Source organism: Marmota monax, unplaced genomic scaffold, assembly GCF_021218885.2.
Source record: "Marmota monax isolate L192 unplaced genomic scaffold, Marmota_monax_Labrador192_F-V1.1 WCK01_AAM20220418_F8-fsc00038, whole genome shotgun sequence".
In the NCBI taxonomy this organism is placed as follows: Eukaryota; Metazoa; Chordata; class Mammalia; order Rodentia; family Sciuridae; genus Marmota; species Marmota monax.
Window position 1 is genome coordinate 2,588,029 of NW_026692498.1, and position 18,653 is coordinate 2,606,681.

The 18,653-nt window shown below is 57.3% G+C and overlaps 1 protein-coding gene and 1 long non-coding RNA gene across 15 annotated transcripts in view; one reads left to right on the top strand and one right to left on the bottom strand.

Moving 5' to 3' along the window:
• LOC131424190 (uncharacterized) overlaps nucleotides 1-3,829 on the bottom strand; it is a 100,057-nt gene extending 96,228 nt beyond the window's left edge. The window contains exon 1 of one of the 2 annotated variants that reach the window (XR_009226841.1): nucleotides 3,389-3,829. This is a non-coding gene — a long non-coding RNA (uncharacterized LOC131424190). The remainder of the gene's footprint in view (nucleotides 1-3,388) is intronic. The other variant, XR_009226840.1, reaches the window with a different exon arrangement.
• Kcnq1 (potassium voltage-gated channel subfamily Q member 1) overlaps nucleotides 1-18,653 on the top strand; it is a 285,308-nt gene that overhangs the window by 160,581 nt on the left and 106,074 nt on the right. The gene's annotated exons all lie outside the window — the stretch shown is intronic.

The following is an 18,653-nucleotide window of genomic DNA, read 5'->3' on the forward strand; positions in this document are numbered from 1 at the left end:
GCCGGCTTGGAGAAAGTCTGCAGCCTCCCGTCCCACCTGCAGCCCACGGGGGGCTGGTTCCCTGCCTTCTGCCGCCACTGGGCCTTATCCTGCTTTCTAATGCCCCTCCTGTCTGTCAAGAATGGTTGTCACTTTCATTTGTACTTCCCCGATGACTGATGAGGCTGGGCAAATGTTCACCCATTCGTTAACCCTCCTGCAAATCACCATCCTCCTGTCTTCTGACTGATTTGCAGGGCTTTGTTTTAGCTGCGTTCTCTCATCAGTTTTAGTTGTTTCAAATACCTTACAATTTGTCACGGGCAAAGTTACGCTCATGGACGTGAGAAGGGAACAGGCAAGCCGGGTCTCACGTCGTGCCCAGCTCCCCAGAGCCCCGACCTGCATGTGTTCAAGTTCATGCACTTTGTTCTTGAGGTCTGTGTTTTCTGGGTTCGACTAGTAACCCCAAGGCCACTTTGAATTGTAGTTTTCTCCTGTTAAAGATCAACTCTGCTCTGCTTTTACATCCTGAGGGCATGTGGCGCTCACTGTTCCCAGGGGCAGGCAGGAATCCACAGCTGCATTGTTCTATTTCCACTTTACTAGCTTCCCAGCCTCACCTTCCGGGTAGTCCCCCTGAATGCGTGCACACCCTCCTCCACCTCGGAGCCTCTCTGCACTGGGGGCCTCCGCTGCTGCACCCTTGACTGCCCAGGCGCAGAGTGTTTGTTGAAAGTCCACAAGGCATTTACAGTTTTTTGCTTCCATACACACTTTGAGGAAATTTATCAAGTCCCTCAAACCCTCCACCTGAAGTGCGAGTGAGTTTGAGTTGTAATCCCGATCACAACTCAGACCCCTTCCCACCAAATCTGCAGCTTTGGACGTCTTTGTAAGGGCTAAATCACCCCAGGCAAGAAAACAGGATGTTTTTGGATATTGAAGAGCTCCTGTTTTATCCTCTGGTAGTTTAAATTTTTACCCCTGTAGAAGTTATCATCTTTGTTAATTCTTAGACCTGGCGTACACTTTGTCGCCACTCTGATTGCTATCTTAACCTCCTTATATGTTTTTAGTCACTATGAGCATAAAGCAACCTGGGTTTCTTGTTTATTTTTGGTATATGGATCTCAATACTCAAAACTTTGCTGAAAATGTCTTTCTAACTGTAAAAGTGTCTCAGTTTTTTTTTTTTTCCATGTAGCTCAGCAGTGTCCAAAAGCAGCCCCAGACCCCAGAGAGCCCACCCAGACCCCTTCAGAAAAGGTCAAGACCGTTTCGTGCACGGGGACCAATTCCACCTCTCCCTCTCGTAAGGCTGAGAACTTCCCAGAAGCAGTGGGACCTGTCTGGAATCGTGACGGCACAGTCCTCTGTTTTAAACATTTCTCAGTTTTAAATTCTAGGAATATGACTATTAATCGATATGATCCATATTAAGGAAGGTTCTTTGGGGGCCTCAATAATTTTTAAGAGTTCAAAGAGTCCTGAGAGCTAGGTGTTTGACGACCATCTGTCCCGAGAGCTGCAGGGTCTGCCGAGACCTCACATCTCCACCTCTCCTTCCTGAGTTAGAGCTGACCAGGGGAACACTCTCTACCCCTCCTTATCTTAAACTGAGTTTTACACCTTTGGGCTTTGTGTTAGGTTTCTTGAAAAGTTTAATTTGGGTTTACACCGTGTGCCCAGTTGGGGAAGTTCCCTTCTAGCCTTGGCTTGCTAAGTGGGGTCCATGCAGTCCACCCCCCAAATTCTATACACAGGCGTTAAACTTTATCATGTAATTTTTTTCTGCTTCTATTGGGAGAACCATATGGCTTTTCTCCTGTAGTCTCTTAATGTGGTGAATTACGCGGATAGAGTTTCTGATATCGGATCATCTTTGCATTCCAAGGAGAAATCCCACTGGTTTAGGAATTGTTGCTTAATATGCTGTGGATTCAGTTAGCTAACACTGTATATCTGCATCTGTGTTCATCAGGGAAACAGCTCATAATTTTCTTTTTGTGCTCTCTTTATTTGAATCTGGACATGCTCTGATTCGCAATTTTAAAAGATCCTTCTAGCTGGAGCATGAATCCTGAAACAGATCCACTTTTCTCTTCAGCATGTTTGGAAACACATTAAAATAGAACCATGATCAGCAACCCAATCCTTAAATTGTTCTCCTAGTGAGTATCTGGAAAACAGGTGCAGAAATGGATCACTTGAGACACCATAGAAATCTGGCTAATCCCGCCGGCCTGCTTTCCTTCAGCAAGCCCTGCCTGAACATGGCTGCGTACCAGGCTCCTGGCTGGGTGTGGGGGAGGCAGCAGAAAAACCTTCTCTTCCGGAGCTGCTCTTCTAGCAAGGGGCCCAGAGAAAGGAAAGGGACTGGTGGTGAGCCCACGTGCCCCGTGGCCAATACTGTGATATGGACCTTGTGATACTCTTAGGATGCTACCTGGCTGGACCGCTGCCTCGCACACCCAAGCAGGTCTGTGGGAAGACGTGCTTCCCCATTTTAGGGAAAAGGTGATTTGACCTGCCAGGGGCAACAGGTAGAGGCCGAGATTTGAAGCGCAATCCTCCAAGCTGTTACCCAGGCTGAGACTCGCGGTCAGTCAACTCTGGCCCACGTCTGTCCACAGTTTCTATTCCTTCCTTCTGCCCCTCACTCAGGTGATTCCCCACCCGATTAAGAACCAGAACCCACACTTGGCCCCTGATCCGACTCCAGAATCCCCACCCATACTCAAAACCTCCATTCCTCCCTGACCAGAATCCTCGCCCCACCCTAATCCCGATCACAACTCAGACCCCTTCCCACCAGCTCGGAACGGCACCCTAAAGCGGGTGCACCCTGACTTCAGTCCCCGATTCAGCCCTGAGACCCGGGGTCCCAGCTGGGCCCCACTCAGATGCACTGCCAGGACCCGAGACCCCTCCTCCTCCCAGCTCAGAAGCGCAAGGGCTCCAGACTCCACGCGGGGGCACCTCGGGCCCAGGCTGCAGCGCCAGGCGAGTCCCCCGCGAGCCCAAGATCCGAACTCCGCCGAACTCCGGTCCGCGAGGACGACTGCAGGCCCCATTGCGGTCCACCTCGGCCCCAGACTCCACCCTGCGGCAGACCCAGCCCAAACCCCGTTCGGACCCAGGTCCTCCCGACCCAGAACCGCGGGGCGGACCCCTGGCCGACTGGGATCCCACCTCCACCCAGCGGGCGCGCAGCTGCTACGACCTCGCACCTCCCACCTCGTCCCCAGACTCGGGGCCAGGCGGCAACCCAGACCGACTCGCCCCGCTCCGCAGACTCAGCGGGGCTCTTGCCACGCTCCCCGAGGCGCAGAGCCGACGCCCATCACCCTGGCAGCGCGCCGCCCACCCACCATCCGCCCATCCGCCGACGTGGCGCAGGACTCACCTCCGCGCCGCTGGCGATCGCCGTCCCTTGCCGCGATCGGATCCCAGTGCATCGGCGGCCGCGCTCCAACCAGTCCGAGGGCCAAAGAGACCGCGCAGCGGAGGCCGCGCACCAACGCATCCGAGGGCCAAAGAGGTTGCACAGCGGAGGCCGCGCACCAACGCATACGAGGGCCAAAGAGGCCACGTAGTGGATGCCACGCACCGGAGGCCACGCAGCCAAGATCGCACTGCCACTGTCCAAAGGCAGAAGAGGCCGCGCAGCGGGGACCGCGCACCGACCTGTCCGAGGGCAGAAGAGACCGCGCACCGACCTGTCCGGGCGCTGAGGAGGCCGCGCAGCAGAGGCCGCGCCCGGACCTGGGGAGGCACAGAAAAGGCCGCGAACAGCGGAGCGCCGAGGACACTGCGCCGCAGTGCAGCGCGCGGAGGCGACGCGGCAACTGTTCTGCCCAGCGACTGCAGCGGCTACCCACCCCCGGCCGCGTTGACGTGGCGGCTGCCGCACCGCTGATTGGACAGGCCCGCAGAAGCGGGGGTGCCGAGGGCTCCCGTGCGGATTGGCTGTGCGGGGAAAGCGACGTGCTGCGCTCTATTATTGGCTGGTGCTGCTGCCACCCGGGCTCGGATTGGCCAGGCAAGTCCAGCACAGCACACCCCCCCCCCCCCCCCCCCCCCCCGTCGTCTGCGACTGCCCCCCTACTGTCTGCCTGGGCCCCCGCCACGTTTGCATGCTGACCCCAGCGAGAATTCGGATCTGAGAGGGGGGCGGCGGCCTCCTGCTGCAGATCCCTGCCCCTGATAGATGGGGTTGGCCAGCATTTCTGGAAATTTCCATGATCCAGGATCAGGGATTTCCGACCCTGGCTGGTCTAGGAGGTGCAAAAGGTGATCCCACCCTTTGTCATTCCGCCATTCCCATGACAGCGATGTTGGGACCCCACTAAACTATGGCCGCTGTTTTTGACATTCCTTACAAACACCTGTAAGGAAGGCCTTGGCGCTCTGTTACGCGCACTGAGAGGTGAAGGGGCTCCATGGCCTGCCTGGGTCACCCAGCCAGATGATGACAGGGCTGAGTCTGGACCCCTGACAACTCTACCCCACCTGATGCTTCTGATTCCCCTCACCCTGTAGGTGGGGTCCTTCTCAGGACTGTGCCTGCCGCGTCTGTCATTCATTCATTCATCCTGGGTGCCAGGCTTTGTGGTGAAGTTGGAGAGATCCACAAACCACAATGCCCAACACCGGCCTGAGGGCTCTCCTGCAGGCCTGGGGCGCTCCGAGGTCCTACGCAGGTTGTGCGAAGCGTGTTAGAATGTAGAACTCTGGGTATGCTCTCAAATGGGGCTACACCCCAACCCTTGATTGACTTCAAACAAAGGAGGGAGGAAATGGGAGGCTGGAGCCAGACAAGCAAGCTGGCTGCCCCTCACCAAGGCACGCAAGGAGGCCATTCATCTCAACTGTTTTTGCTGAAAATATATATCTACAAAAACAGTCCGGAATCTCCCGCCCCTCTCTCTCGGTAACTGGGTCAGGGTTTTTGGTTGTGGGGTTTTTTTCTTTCTGTTGTTCAGTGAGGAGGAGAAAAGGGAAATTGGTGTCATTTTTTCTAACACCAGGAGGTATCTTTTTGACCTTCAGAAGTCATGCCCAGTGTGGTCCTCTAACAGTGCCCGCCAGCCTCCGGGAAGGCGGAGCGGCAGCCCCCCCCCCCCGTCCTCTGATACCTGTGTCCTCCCAACTGGTCCAGGACTTGATACATCTGATGCAGAAGGCTGTGACTCCCATCACCACCTGGTGTTTCTTCATCTGCCTATCCCAGAGGCAGACATGTCACCATCTTGAGATTCTTGATCATTTTATCTGTGACCTTACATTTTGAGAGTCAAATCTGATGGGACAGTGGGTTCAGCGCCTTTGCTCACAAGGTCCCTCCACCTCTTGCCACCTAGGAACAAACAGGTCCTCAGCTGTCCTCTCTCCTGCTTCCTGTCACGGCCTCCCACCACCTCACCTCCAGGAGCATGTGGTGACCACTGTTATGCTCTCCCCTGAGATGAGAAAGCAGGGGGCCACTGGAGTCCTGGCCCAGACTGTAACACAGGAACCCTGACAAGCCTCGCTAGAGGTGATACCCCTCAGCTCTGAGAGCACATGTGGGGAGGCCTGTGGGGCCTGGGTTGGATGGGCCCCCCAGTTTTCCTCCTGCTGTGGGTCCCATCCAGCCTCCCCGCCCAGCTCCAGACCCCGGGCCTCTGCCTCCTGTGACCTCCCGCTGCCTTGCCTGGGAGGCCAGGGCCCTTCCTTGACAGCCTCCCTGCGTGTCCACCCTTAGACCAGGTCAGGGGAGCTCGAGCCCCAGTCTTTAGAATGAATCTCCAGGTCTCACCAAAGCACAATTCCCTGTGTGCTGGGACCTCCGTCTCCAGAGGGGGAGAGACGCATTTCCACACTGCTGGGACTCATTTCTTGATGGGACTCTGTAGGTCACCACACTGCTTCTTCCTGGGTGAGTGCCCTGGTTGACCCTTGTGCCTCGCTAGTGAGCCTGGAGCCATTTCTCCAACTGTTCTGCTTTGCCGTGTTCAAGGACGTGAACGCGGCAGTACCTAAAGCCAGGCTGTCTGACCCATGGAAGGAGCCAGAGGGAGACACGAGGATTGTATCTGGAAATCAGTCTGTAAAATCATGAAAATTAAGTTGATTCCATCTGACACTTAATAAGGTTTGTGTTCTCCTGTGACCCTGGCTGGGAACCTGTCTCACAGGTGTCCTGCCACTGGCTCGCCCCACCCCCACCCCAGCCCGCACCCCCGGGCCTTCTTGGTGGGGCTCCAGGGTCTGCCGCTTCACCCACTACGTGAGGTCTCCTTGAACCACTCTTGAGAGTGGGCGTGCCAGGCCAAGGAGCCTGCTGGTGTCCTTTCACCCCCTCACGGCACACGGGGCGCTGTCAATCAGCCAGTGCTGCCCGCCAGCCCCTCGCACCTGCTGTGTGGCCCCCACCCCCGCCTCTCCTCTAGTCCTTTGGGGAGCCCGAGACTGAGAGGGGTTTGTTGTCTCATCGAGAGACAAGAGACACGTGGGAATTGGCCAGAGAGGCATGCAAGGCTGGGCAGACTCCTGGCCGGCCCAGAAATGGGGGGGCTGCCAGGCTGGCCCAGGGAGAAGGGAACTGGCCTGGGGCACTGGCCGGACTTGGGGAGGGGGCTGCAGCCACAGCCTTCTGGGCTGTACTGTACTCTTTCCCAATCCCGGGCCAGCCTGGGAGTCTGGTCATGGATGTCCTGGACACTTGGTGCCTGTACCTCATCACCTTCTTGGGGCTTGCAACTGCGGGGGTGGGTACAAGGCAGAGAGCCCGGGCACCTGGTGGCCTCTGCCTGGGCTCCCATGTGACACAGGGCAGGTCTTGTCCTCTTCCTGCATCTGGTTTATCTCATCTGGACATGGTGGGGGTGGACTAACGTTCCTTGTGCTCCCTCCAGCTCTAACATTTGGGGTTCAAAAGGTTTCCTCGCAAGCCTCTGCTCCCGAGAGCACGCACGCACGCACGCACAGCTGAAGAGAATTAGGCTCCAAACGTCCACTTGGCTTTTCTCTTGATTCCAAGGTATTTAGAGTGGGGGTGGGGGATTAGGGGGAGGAAGTTGCTGAGCTAATTCTTCTGCATTTGCCAGCACAGAAGTGCAGATGGGGCCCAGAGCCCCGGCAGGGTCCCCCAGGAGACACCAGTCCTCCTCCACGCAGGGCAAGGCAGGAAGAAGCACTGGGGCGGGAGCCCCTCACCAGTCCCGTGGACGTGGCAGTCCTGGCCAAGGGGTTCTGGGGCCCCGTCCTCTCCCCGCCCTACCCCCAGATTCCAAGGGTGGAACCAGTGTCAGCTCAGGCCGGTTCCCACGGCTGCTTCCCTCTGAAGCCACGTGGCTGCCTAGCAGACTGTCTTCTGAGGAAGACCCTTGCCCACTGTGCCCTCCAAATGGTCAGAAATGAGGAGGGGACATGGACCCCAGAGCTGTCCCTCGGTGCAGATGTGTGGCCAAGAGGCCTGCTCTGGAGGTCTGTCCTTGCTGTGACACCACTGTCCCCACACCCCTCCTGGGGATCCCCTCAACCCCTCACACACAACCACTGCAGCTGTCTAGGTGAGGTCTCTGTGACCCCATGACCCTCTACCCAGCAGCTTCCTAGCTGGACACGGGTCTCTAACGACCCTGCCACCCACATCCTTGTTCCAGAGGCTTCTGCCTCCCACAGCCTCCATGAGTCCCCTGCATCTGTATCCACCTGGGCCGTGTCGAGGTCTGCTGGCCCTCTGCTCCCTCACAGCCCGTGAGAAGTGTGCCTGCCTCCCTGCCCTGCTGTCTGCAGCACCCACACGCCTGTCCTCGCCTCTCCGTCCAGGGTGCTCGCCAGCCCCTCCCTGGACAGGCAGGCTCTGGGCTCAGGCCTTGTGGGCTGCGGTTGGGTGGGAAGCACAGTGGGGCCTCTCTGAGGGGTCTCTGGCAGAGCAGGGTCCAAGGGCAGGTCACCCTGCTAGGAAGATCCTTCTGGCTGCTCCATGCAGAGACCTGAAGGGAGGCCAGGCCAGCGGGGCTGGAAGACACTCGCTCTCACCCACAGGAGCGCTGAGCCTGGAGGAGAGCAGACCTGGAGGGGTAGCGAGGTCAGGAACCTCGGAGAAGCAGCTTCAGCAGGACAGGGCACGACGGTGCCTGGCCAGAGCAGCAGAGCTATGTGTGGCGATGGGCAAGCCGAGGGACAGAAGAGTCGGGCACCCAAGCCAGGGCTTAAGAAAGCCGTGGGCAGGAGTCACTCCCACACACCCCCACTGCAGTGACAGCACCCTGTGGACACAGCCTGTCTGTGGTGCCTTCGCCCTTTGCTACCCGGGGCCCAGGATGGGATACAAGGCTCAGGGTGATGGAGCCTGCCAGGTCCGGGTCACCCTTCCTCCCACAGTGACTTCAGAGGGGCTCTGGGGGACATGGGTTAGGTGGTTGTGCTGCATGAGGCTACGCCTCCGCAGCAGGTTTACGCGACTACATTAGGGCTCAGCGGCAGCGTGAGGCCAGGGTGTGGGGGTCTGCAGTTCGGCGGTTCTGTGAGTGGCAGCAAGGGTGTGGGCTGCCTCCTTGGGGAGGGCAGCTGTGCTGTGCTGTGTTGGAGCACTGCACTGCCAAGCCTCGGTTTGCCAAACCCAGCTCTCCCGAAGCCCCCGCCGCTACACGGGTCAACTCCGCAGCTGTCTCCTGTGCACCTGCTTGGGGCCTGGTTGGGTGCCAGGCTCAGGGGCTGGGAAGATGAAGGGAGCCAGGCCCTGCCAGACTCATTGCCGAAAGAAGCTTTTCTACCACCACCTTCCAGAAGCAGTTTCCTCCCGCCATGCATCCCAGGCCTGGCACATGCCCGCCGGCTTCCTCCCAGGCCTGCCACGTCCACAGCCCCACTCAACCAAGAACGGGCCTCCGACCCCCTTCACTGTGGTGACTGCGATCGGTTTGTAAGCTCTCAGGGCCCTCGGTGGGATTCATACTGAGGACAGATACTTGCAGAGACCCCGCTCTATTCCAGACTCTGCCTTCATTTGTGGAGGGGGGTTGCTCCAAGGAAACCAGAACAGAGGGCACAGGGCAGGGGCTGTAGAGGGCCCCAGAGAGCCTGAGGAGAGCATGCTCAAATGGGCCAGGCGGACTCCGAGGACAGCTGTGAGAAGAACTGACGGAGGCCAGGGTGCTTGTGGGCTGTGTCCGTGAGGTCCTTGGGGACCCTGCCCCCAAGCAGTGGAGCTCAATTCCTATCCCACTGAGTTGGGGCCTCACTCAGTGACTTGCTTCTGACAAATGGGATGCGGAGGAAGTGACAATGCCCTCCAAGATGAAACCATCAAAGGCACTGCCACCCGGTCCTTACTCTCTCCAATGGGACCTCCCACCCTGGGGAAGCTAGCCGCCATGTTGCGAGGACTCTCAAGCAGCTCCGTGGCCAGGGCCCTTTGCTGAGAGTTGAGGCCTCAGGAGGAGTCAGAGTAGGTTCTGTGGACCCAGGCAAGCCTCTGCAAGACTGTAGCCTCCCAAGAGACCCTGAGCAGGAACGCCCAGCCAGGCCGTCACACACCTGAATCCCTGAACCCCCGAACCCCCATCCCTTATGAGGGAAGAAAGGTCTGTTGTTGCAAACTGTGATGTTATGGGGTGAGTTGTCCCTCAGCGACATCCACCTGACACAGCCACCCTCACCAGGCTTAGCCTGCCTATCTGCTTTCACCGATGGCTGATGGCTCCCAGGAAGTGGCACCTGGATACCTGGAAGGGTGCTGTGGCCAGACTGTACGCCTGCCCTGGGTATTCATTTTACTGTGGTGGGATTTCCCTGTCCTCAAGACCAGTGGCTCTTGCAGTGCTCAGGAGGACCAGAACCCAAAGCAGATCCCAGTCTCAGAGGCAAGGAGAGCCCAACGTGGCAGGTGGTCCCTGGCCCACCGAGGGCTGCTGAGGCTCTGGACAGGTGTGACGAGTGACTGTGAGTTTCTGGTTGAAGAAGTTGGCTGTTGGCAAAGTAACAGAGGACTCCCTGCCCCAACCCCAGAAGGTCCCAGTCTAGTTCCTTGGGATGCCATAAAACTCACGGCAATGCCCATAGGGCTGGGGAAGGGTCCTCGATAGCCAACTGTCCCTGATTTTTTTCTGTGCCCAGGAATATTGAAGAGCCCTCTTCTGAGAGAGCCACAGAACCCGGGGAGCAGGCCTGATGGGGTAGGAGTGGGACCCTGTAGGTGGGTGGGGATGGCATCAATGTCTCATCCCTGGATCTTTGGGAAAAGCCTACACTAGAAGGAGGGATCATTTCTGGTCCATGAACATCTGCGGTAACAAAAGGCAGAAGTCACCTGCGTTGGATGGGCTTCCCTGAGAGCTGCCTGTTGACCCGTGTGGATAGAGCTGCCCGGCTCCTTGCTGGGCAACCTCTGCCTCCAAGGCCTCGCTCTCAGCCAGGTGCTGGGCTGTCAGCTCAAAGCCCCAGCATGCGATGAGCAGCAGCACCCAGGCAGGTGGTAAATGGACAAGGGTGGGCCCAGTCCAAGCAGGGAGGCTTTGCTAGCTGGACCTACCAGCAGTTCTGCAGCACTTACTGGGCGAGACCAGTTCTAACGGCCCCTGCTCACCAGCAGCTACTGTGGACAGGGAAACTGGCCTTGCGTCAGCATCCTGGGGGTAGGGTCAGTCCTTCCCCCTCCGTCTCATGGAGGTGGCCTTTGCCCACATCTGGCCTCCTCAGCACTGAACACACATGTGCTACCCCCTGGAATTCTGGTTTGGGACCAGGTGACCATGCACAGGTCCCCTGGGGTTGGGCCTCTGCTTCTAAAATTCCCCCAACAGACAACGAAAGTGAGGGACCCCAAGAGACCCTGCTCGGTCACAAAACTCTTCTGTGGCATTGGGCAGGGGAGGCTTTTGAGAATCTTTCCTCAGTGGGGAGAGGATGCCCCTGACAAAATTCTCTGTCCATCAGCAGAAGCACTTAATAGACTGGACTTCGAGACCTCCCAACAGCCGGCCCATCACCTTTCCTTCCCTGTACCTGTGACCCAGCGCACTGGCATGGCTCAGCAAGAACTGCAAAAACAATGAGCAAGATCTCATGGAGGCACTCGGGCTCCTTGCTGGCACTCCTGTTTTGCCATGTCCCTCTTGCTCTACCCCATTCCGGGTACCTAGAACCCCAGAAAAGGTGGCAGAGGAGGAAGTTTGAGCAAGAGTCAACCTCCGAGAGGGTCAGTGTAGAGACCTCTGGGGGTACACCCCATGGGTAGTGGCCAGAACGGAGCCTCGCCTCAGGGCCTCTAATTCTGGCCTCACAAGGTTCGGGTAGAAGGTGAGGGTTTCCCATGTCCTCAGTACCAGGAAAGCAGAGGGTTTGTCTGTGGGTTCCATCTCCACCACCTTGCCCCTCCCCAGGCCAAAGCTCTCCCGGTGACATGCCGATGGCAGCAAACATTCTGAAGATGTGACGCGTCCAGAACCTGGCCACAAGGGCAGCTCCAGGTGTGAGAGAACGCGGCTGGATTAGCGTCCGCAGTGCAGCGCCCGGTCACCTTTCCCTGCTTGGAGTGCAATCTTTTTTTGGAAGCCCTGCTGGAAAATCTGAATCTTGTGAGCCATCAGCTGTTTATAATCAGAGAAGCATATGTTTAAAAGAGCTGAGGGGCCTTATAAACTCCGTGTGCAAATTACCTTTGGGGCTGCCTGCCCCGCCGCCCCTCCCCAAGGCTGCCATGGCTGGCGAGGGCTCTGTGTGCTGTGCGGAATTAGCTGTAACCCCGTTGTGGCATGGGGTCTGTTTAGCTTTAGTCACGTCAGCTTGGCCCTGGAGCGTGGGAGCCTCCATCCCTGCTGCACAGCTTCCAGGCCCCCACCCCCCACCCCAGCTGCCGAGGGCTGCTGGCTCTCCTTCCTGGGCCTCCACCATGAGAAACATCAAACCTGGGAGCCGTGTAGCAGGACGTGGGCGGAGGTTCAGCACTGGGGCCGGGGGCCTCCCGGACCCTGAGTCCAGGAGGATCCTGGGACTGAGAGCTATTCTGGGGTCTGCTCTGGTGTCGTGGTCCTGAGGGGCCGTTTTTTGGTTAGCCTTGCATTTTTTGGTTTTCATTTTTGTTTGTGCAACAGCTGTTATTAAGATAGAATTCACGGACCATACGATGCACCCACCCAAAGTGTACGATTCCACCGCTCTCGGTTTGTTCAGAGTTGCGCAACCACCCCTCTATCTGGTTCCAGAACATTTTCAGCATTCCCAGAAGAAACCCCGCATCTGTGAGCCTCCGCTGCCTGTTCCCACCCCTCTTGCCATCTCGACAGGTCTGCCCACCCCAGGCATTTCCTACCAGTGGGACGGGGTGGTGCTGGGTCTCTGTGTCTGGGCTCTTTTGCTCAGCATCATGCTGCAGTAAGGGTCAATGTCCCGTTCCTTCATGTGGCCCCCAAATAATGCACTGTGCAGAGGGACCACGTTTTCTTTATCCATGATAGACACGAGGGCTGTTTTCACTTTTAAGCTCTTATCAATGATATGGCCAAAGTATTCAGGTTCAAGCCCTTTTGTGGACACATAACTTCCTTTCTCTTGGGAGGAAAATCGCCGAGTCTTGTGGTAACTGTCTGCTTAACCTTTTGAAGAATTGCCAAACTGTTTGCGAAGTGGCCTTCACATCCCCACGGGCCGTGCAGGAGGGCTCCTGTTTCTCCACATCCTCCCCGACACTTGTTACTGCCTGTTGGATCTGAGTGATCCTGGTGGGTGTGAAGTTGTGTCTCACTGTGGTTTTGATCTGCATGTCCCTGTGGCTGGCGATGCTAGCATCGTTTCAGGTGCTTATCAGCCACTTGTGTATCTTCCTTGGAGAAATACCCATTCTGATCCTTTGTCCAATTTTTAATTGAGTCATTTGTCTTTTTATTATTTGAGAAGTTGTTCTTTCTTTCCCACATACACATCCTTATATTCTTGACACATTTTCTCCCATGTTGTGGGTTCTTTCCATTTTCTTGATGGTGTCCTTTGACTCTCGAAAATTTTAACGATGATGAAGTCCAGTTTGTCTATTTTTTCTTTCGTGCTTGGTTTTGGTGATATAGTTAAGTACTAAGGTGCAAAACCAGAGCCTGAAAGATTATCCCTATACTCTAAGAGTTTTGTAATTTTAGCTCTTGCATTAAAATCTTCAATCCATCTTAATTTTTATATGTGGTATGAGGTAGGGGACTGTCCTTGTTTTATATAATGTAGATCCCCAGTTACCCCAACACTACCTATTGAAGGACTTGATTCTTTCCTTATTAAATGATTTGGACAGCCTTATAGAAAACTGGTTGGCAGTAAATGTGAGGAATTATTTCTGGACTCTCAATTCTACCCCATTAATCTGTGTGTCTGTATTTATTGATGGTGCCACACTGTTTTTGATTATAGTAGCAGTGTCTAAAGTTTAACATCGGAAAGTGTGAGTTTTCCAGTTTTGTTCCTTTTCAAGATTGCTTTGTTTACTCTGGTCCCTCGAGTGTTCATATGAGTCTTATGATCTCAGTTTCTATGAAGAAGCCAACTGGGATTCCAAAAGGGGTGACATGGAATCTGTAGATTAATTTGGAGAGTATTTCTGTCTTAATGAATGTTAAGTCTTTCAATCCATGAACATGGGATGTCCTTTTACTGTTTTGGGATTTAAAACATTTTGTTCTAAGAACATCCTACAGTTTTCAAAATGTATCTTTTAAACTTCTTTAGTTAGTCCCGTGGGGCTTTATGCAGCAGTGACCAGCAGTTGTCCTTCCCATGTCCAGGTCTTACCCATCCTCCAGGCCATCTCCCATGGAGCTTCCCCACAACTCCAGGCCACGTGGCGCATCAGTCCCCATGATGTCTGATAGCGCCGCTCCGTGGTCTCCTGTCTCGTGGTGGTGGGCAGTGTGTCCAAGCCCAGGTCTCTGCACGTGCTCTAGTCTCACCGGTCACACTCCCTCCCTGCTTCTCTGTGTGCTTCTCCGGGGCCCAGCCCTGAACTGCCTCTCCCATCCGGGTTCAATGAGGCACCTGGCAGGGACTTCTTCCCTCGCCTTGGTTGTCATCTACTAAGTGTGAGGGCCACCCTAGAATGGGGCTCTTTGAGGCCCTCTGTCCTCACCTCTGTACCCTAAGGCCTGGCCCAGGGAGAAGAGCCCCAGGAAAGTCTGTGGCTATAACTGAGCTGCTTCCCAGGCAGGGCATTTTATCCACAGATCCCCCACAATCAAGAAATAGTCCTTAAATAGCAAGTGGGACACCCCAGTCCTCCCCACCAGAGAAACAGGACTTCGCCAGCTTACAAAGGAACTTGATTTTTCAAATTTCCTTTAAAACTCAAGGGTCTCAAATCCAGTTTGCAGATTTTTAGAGGGAGGGTCCTGAGACTTTTTCTGAGGAGGGTGCCTTTGAGGAGAGGCAGAGTCCACTCAGGGGAGTGGAGTTGTGGGCAGGTGGCCAGAAGCAGAGCAGGGCCAAGGCATTTGGGCCAAATTGGATCAGCTACTCTGCCCTGCCTCACTTGGTCCCTTCCCCCACCTGTTCAAAGGGAAAGTACTGCCTGTGTTCCCTGCCCCCAGAGAGTCAGGGTGGGTGACTGGGATCCTTAGCAGGGCTGGCTTCGGAATCCTTGGGTCAGGAAGGGGGTTGTGTTGCCTGTTATCTGAGCTATGCACATTTGCTCCGTCCCTTCATCACCCATGTGTTCCGGACTCATTGAACGTCTTCTGTGTGCCTGGCCCTCTGCTGGGTTTGGGAGTTACAGTGTGGCATGGACGACGGACACTCAGGAGCTGTGCCCCCCAGGAGGCAGGGCCCAGTGGCACCCTGGGAGGTCTTCACAGCCCTTACTGTGCGGGGCTGGGGAGGAACAGGAGTGCCACCTGGGTATCATACTCACCAGCAGCCCTGGGTGGTCGGGAGGCTCAGAACAGGGCCCCCAGGAGTCACAGTCAGGCATTTTTAGATAGAGAACTAAGCCCCTCCCCACCTACGCCCCCAGGCCTCCAGGCCTGACCTCTGGCCCAGCCCCAGGCACCACACTGGTCTTCTCTTAGCTTCCTTCCAGCTCCTGAGATGCGGAGGGGGAGGGCTCCACTCCTCATGAGAAGTGCAGACAGGGTGGCTGAGCCCCTGGCCCTGCTGGGCTTGCAGCGGGAGCCTCCCCTGGAGACGGGCCTGTTCCTCACCCTCAAGCAGCCACACCCTGGGACAGGAAAGCCAAAGCAACCCAGCTTGTGCGCCTTTTCTGCACGTGACTCCCCGTGGCTCCTGGCGTGGAGTGCACACGTTAGCTCCTAGGGAGGAGGTGGGGGATGGAAGGGCTCCGCTCCCGGCTCCTTCAGAGGCTGCTGTCAGAGCACCAACCGCTGGCTCCCTGGAGACACCCATGGAGCTGTGGGGTAGGCGGGGTCCTGGTGAGGATGGAGAGGCCCACCTGCACGCTGAGGCCTCAGCATGGGCGGGGAGTGGGGGGACAGCAGGGTGACCACTCCCTGCGAAATCAAGAACACTGCGAAGCATTTGATGTTTCAGGGATTGAAATTAGGAAAGGATTAATGAGCTCTGGAAGGAGACCCCAGAGGGTGGCCAGGACCCCGCCTGAGACGTGGCCGTGGGCTGGCGGGGGAGCCCCACTCTCTGCGCCTGGGCTGCCAGGCCTGCATTCCGCTCCCCTCCGGCTTCTGGAAGCCTTCCCTGAATCCCAGAGCTCGCTGCGCTCCGACGGCCTTCTGGGCGCTCCTCTGCTGTTCGCTGTAAAAACTCGCCATCATCTTTTCCGCTGTGGTTTTGTTGTTTGGTTTTATTATTCCAGCTATATTAAGTTGGGAAGAGCTGCAGAGTGGTTTCTGCTCCCCCAAACCAGAACAAGTTGTAGCCATTGGAGACTCTGATTGCCGCCACCACCCTGGTGCCCCACTTTCCCCAGCGCTCCTCGGGACAGGCTGGGGGCTGGCGCACAGGAGTCCCTGTGCCCCCAGCAGTTCTCCACTTCTCCCCACCCCCACCCCACCCAAGGAGGGAACAAAGGGGGCTCCCGCTGCATCCCAGTTCCTCTGGCTCTGAAGATCTGGGCTCCAGGAGAAGCCCAGGGCCAGGTGAAGGCCCAGGAAGGAACCTGCGCGCCCTTGGCCGCTGGGAGATTGTCCATTAAACCCTGTTCCTCACTGTGGAGCCTGGGAGTCAGAGAATGTGCCTGTTCGGGTGTCTGGCGTTTCTACGGTATTGCTTCCAGATGAGCAAAGCCCCACTCGGAGCCGGCCCTGCAGGCGAGCCGTCCGTCCGGCACCCTGCTTCCGGCTCAGCCTCGGCTCTGGACCCCCTCTCCTCGCACTCACTTGGGGAACTCTCATGCCTGCCACCCGGGGCATGCTGGGGGTGCTGAGGGGCTCGGGGAGCCACAGCCCCACCCTGTAGGCAGTCTCTCAAGAGGCCCAGCGTCCAGGCTGCAGGCCAGCGCCTCGGGCCGGGACTGTGGCCTGCTGCTGGCTGCTGCGGTCTTGGGCATGCGGTGACTGGGCTGGAGAAGCCTCTGACCCACCCTATCAGGGTGGAGTTCAGCGAGAACACTCCAGCACTCCGCGCGCGCGGGATGGGCGGGCCATCTCCCTTGCGGCCCTCTCTCCCGAAGCCTGAGCCCCCCGTTCAGCCCCTTCCCTGTCCTGCTGACCAGGCCATGGGTTCTAGCCGTTGGCATTCCTTCTGGGAAATCTGAGTAAGCTTGGGGTGGACGCAGGGCAGCTGGGTGGCCATTCTGACACCAGTGAGAACTGAGGGCTGCCCTCTGCTTCCCCTGCTTGTCTGAGTCCTCCAGCGGGGCCTGGGGCGTGATGCTGTGGCTGTTTGGGGTGAGGGCAGGAGCTCAGGCAGTGGTGAGTGCCAGGTGGCGCGTGCAGGGTGCAGGACTCCAGGGCTCCTCAAGTGAGTGTAAGGGAGAGGGAAGTCCAGAGCCAAGGCTGAGCCTTGGAGAGGGCTACATAGCAGGCAGAGAGCACACCTCGCAAAGTCACTGGCCAGGGACAGCCTCATTAGGTTCATGCAAAGAGCAGTGACGTGTGACTCTAGAGGCCAGGGTGGGGGTGGGAGGGCACCACCATCTTCAGGTGCCCTCTCCCAGGGGGGGTGACACTTGTGCCTGTCTGAAGGAGTCCAGATCTGTGGGACCCAACTTCTAGGTCCCTCATAGTGTGCTCTCCAGCTTGTCTGCGTGCCACCTGGACACAGCACCAAGAGCCCAGGAGGGGATAGGTGGAGGCAGCCATGGCAGGCACAGAACTCAGAGGGGCCGCCAGGTCCTTGGTGTGTATGGGAGGCGGGGGTGGCAGTAATGCTGTTGAGGGCCCCTTGACAAGGACAATGATGGGCAGCTCAGCCCAGCATCACACATCTCTGACCTGTCCTTGGACATCCTGATGCCAGCTCCCAAGTAGGTACCACATGGGACACCCTGTCCCTCTGGATGCGCTCTAGGTGGCCCATTCTGGAAGGACTGATCGGCCAAGGTGACGGCAGCCCCATATGGCCCTGAAGTCAGTGTTGGCCTAAAGGCCTCCTGGACTCCTGGTGGGGGGGAGCAGCCACGTCGGCCAGAGCCCGGTGACTGAGTGGGCAGCGGGTGGCCAGGGCAGGGACCATGACGGTGCAAAACATAAAATCGTCCCCCACGTCTCGTCTCTGCCAGAGCCTTCAGCTGACCTGCTCGGTGAAGGGGGGCTGGGGGAGGCCAGCCTCCACCAGCCGACACATCTCCGGTTCAAGCACCTGAAGTCAAACAGGGCTTCCCTGACAACCTCAGCCTGCGGCTCCGGGATTAATTCCTTCTCGTAAAACCAGATTTCAGAGGGTTTGAGCCACCCTGGGGCGGTACCCCGCCTTTGACCTGCCGCCTAGGATGATCCCACACGGTGATGGGAGCAGCTTCATCCTCGGAGGCCTGACCCAGCCTGTGGAGGGAGGTCAGAGCCCCTTTCCCGGCCGCCTCATCTGACTTGGAGGCTGGGCCCACAGTAATGGCTGTTTGTACCACTTACAAGTCTTCACATTTGCGGGGGGTTGTCAACAACCCCAGGGCAATGCGCACCCGCTCTGCACCAGGCCAGGTGGCTCATCCCTGTGGAAGAGGCCAGGAACAGAGGTGAAGGCCCTCCAGCCCCCTCAGACCCCCCACAGCTCATCTGGGGGCCCTGGGAGGCAGCTGGTTGGTGGAGCTAAGTGTCAGGCTGGCCAAAGCCACAGTGAGAGGCAGGCCTCCCGTCGGATGTGTGGCCTCCGGGGCACTACGTTGGCTCTCCAGGAGTAGCCGGGTGTGCCTCCTCGGTGGCCGCTCCTGTCGGGGTTTCTGGGCTCAGCCTGGAGCACCCAGGTCTCCTGGGGGTCGGCCGGCCAGTAACTCCAGCATAAGCAGGCCTGTAGAGACTCTGTCCCCGGCCTCCCAGAATTTCTTATCCTAAGGGCTTCCCAGCAATGGGCCCTGCCAGCCCAGGACTCCGACCTCTGGCTGGTGGGGGTGTGGGGACTCCCTCTGAGGAAGGGGCCCCTGAGGCCTGCTGCTCCTCCTAAGTGGAATGGACAGCAGGCCCATGCTGAACCAGTGGGCCCTGGTGTTCTCGAGACAGAGCAACCATTCTATTTCCACGTTTGCAGGGAGTGGTAAGCAGCCAGGAGCAAGAGTGAAGAGAGGCCTAAGTATTGGGCAA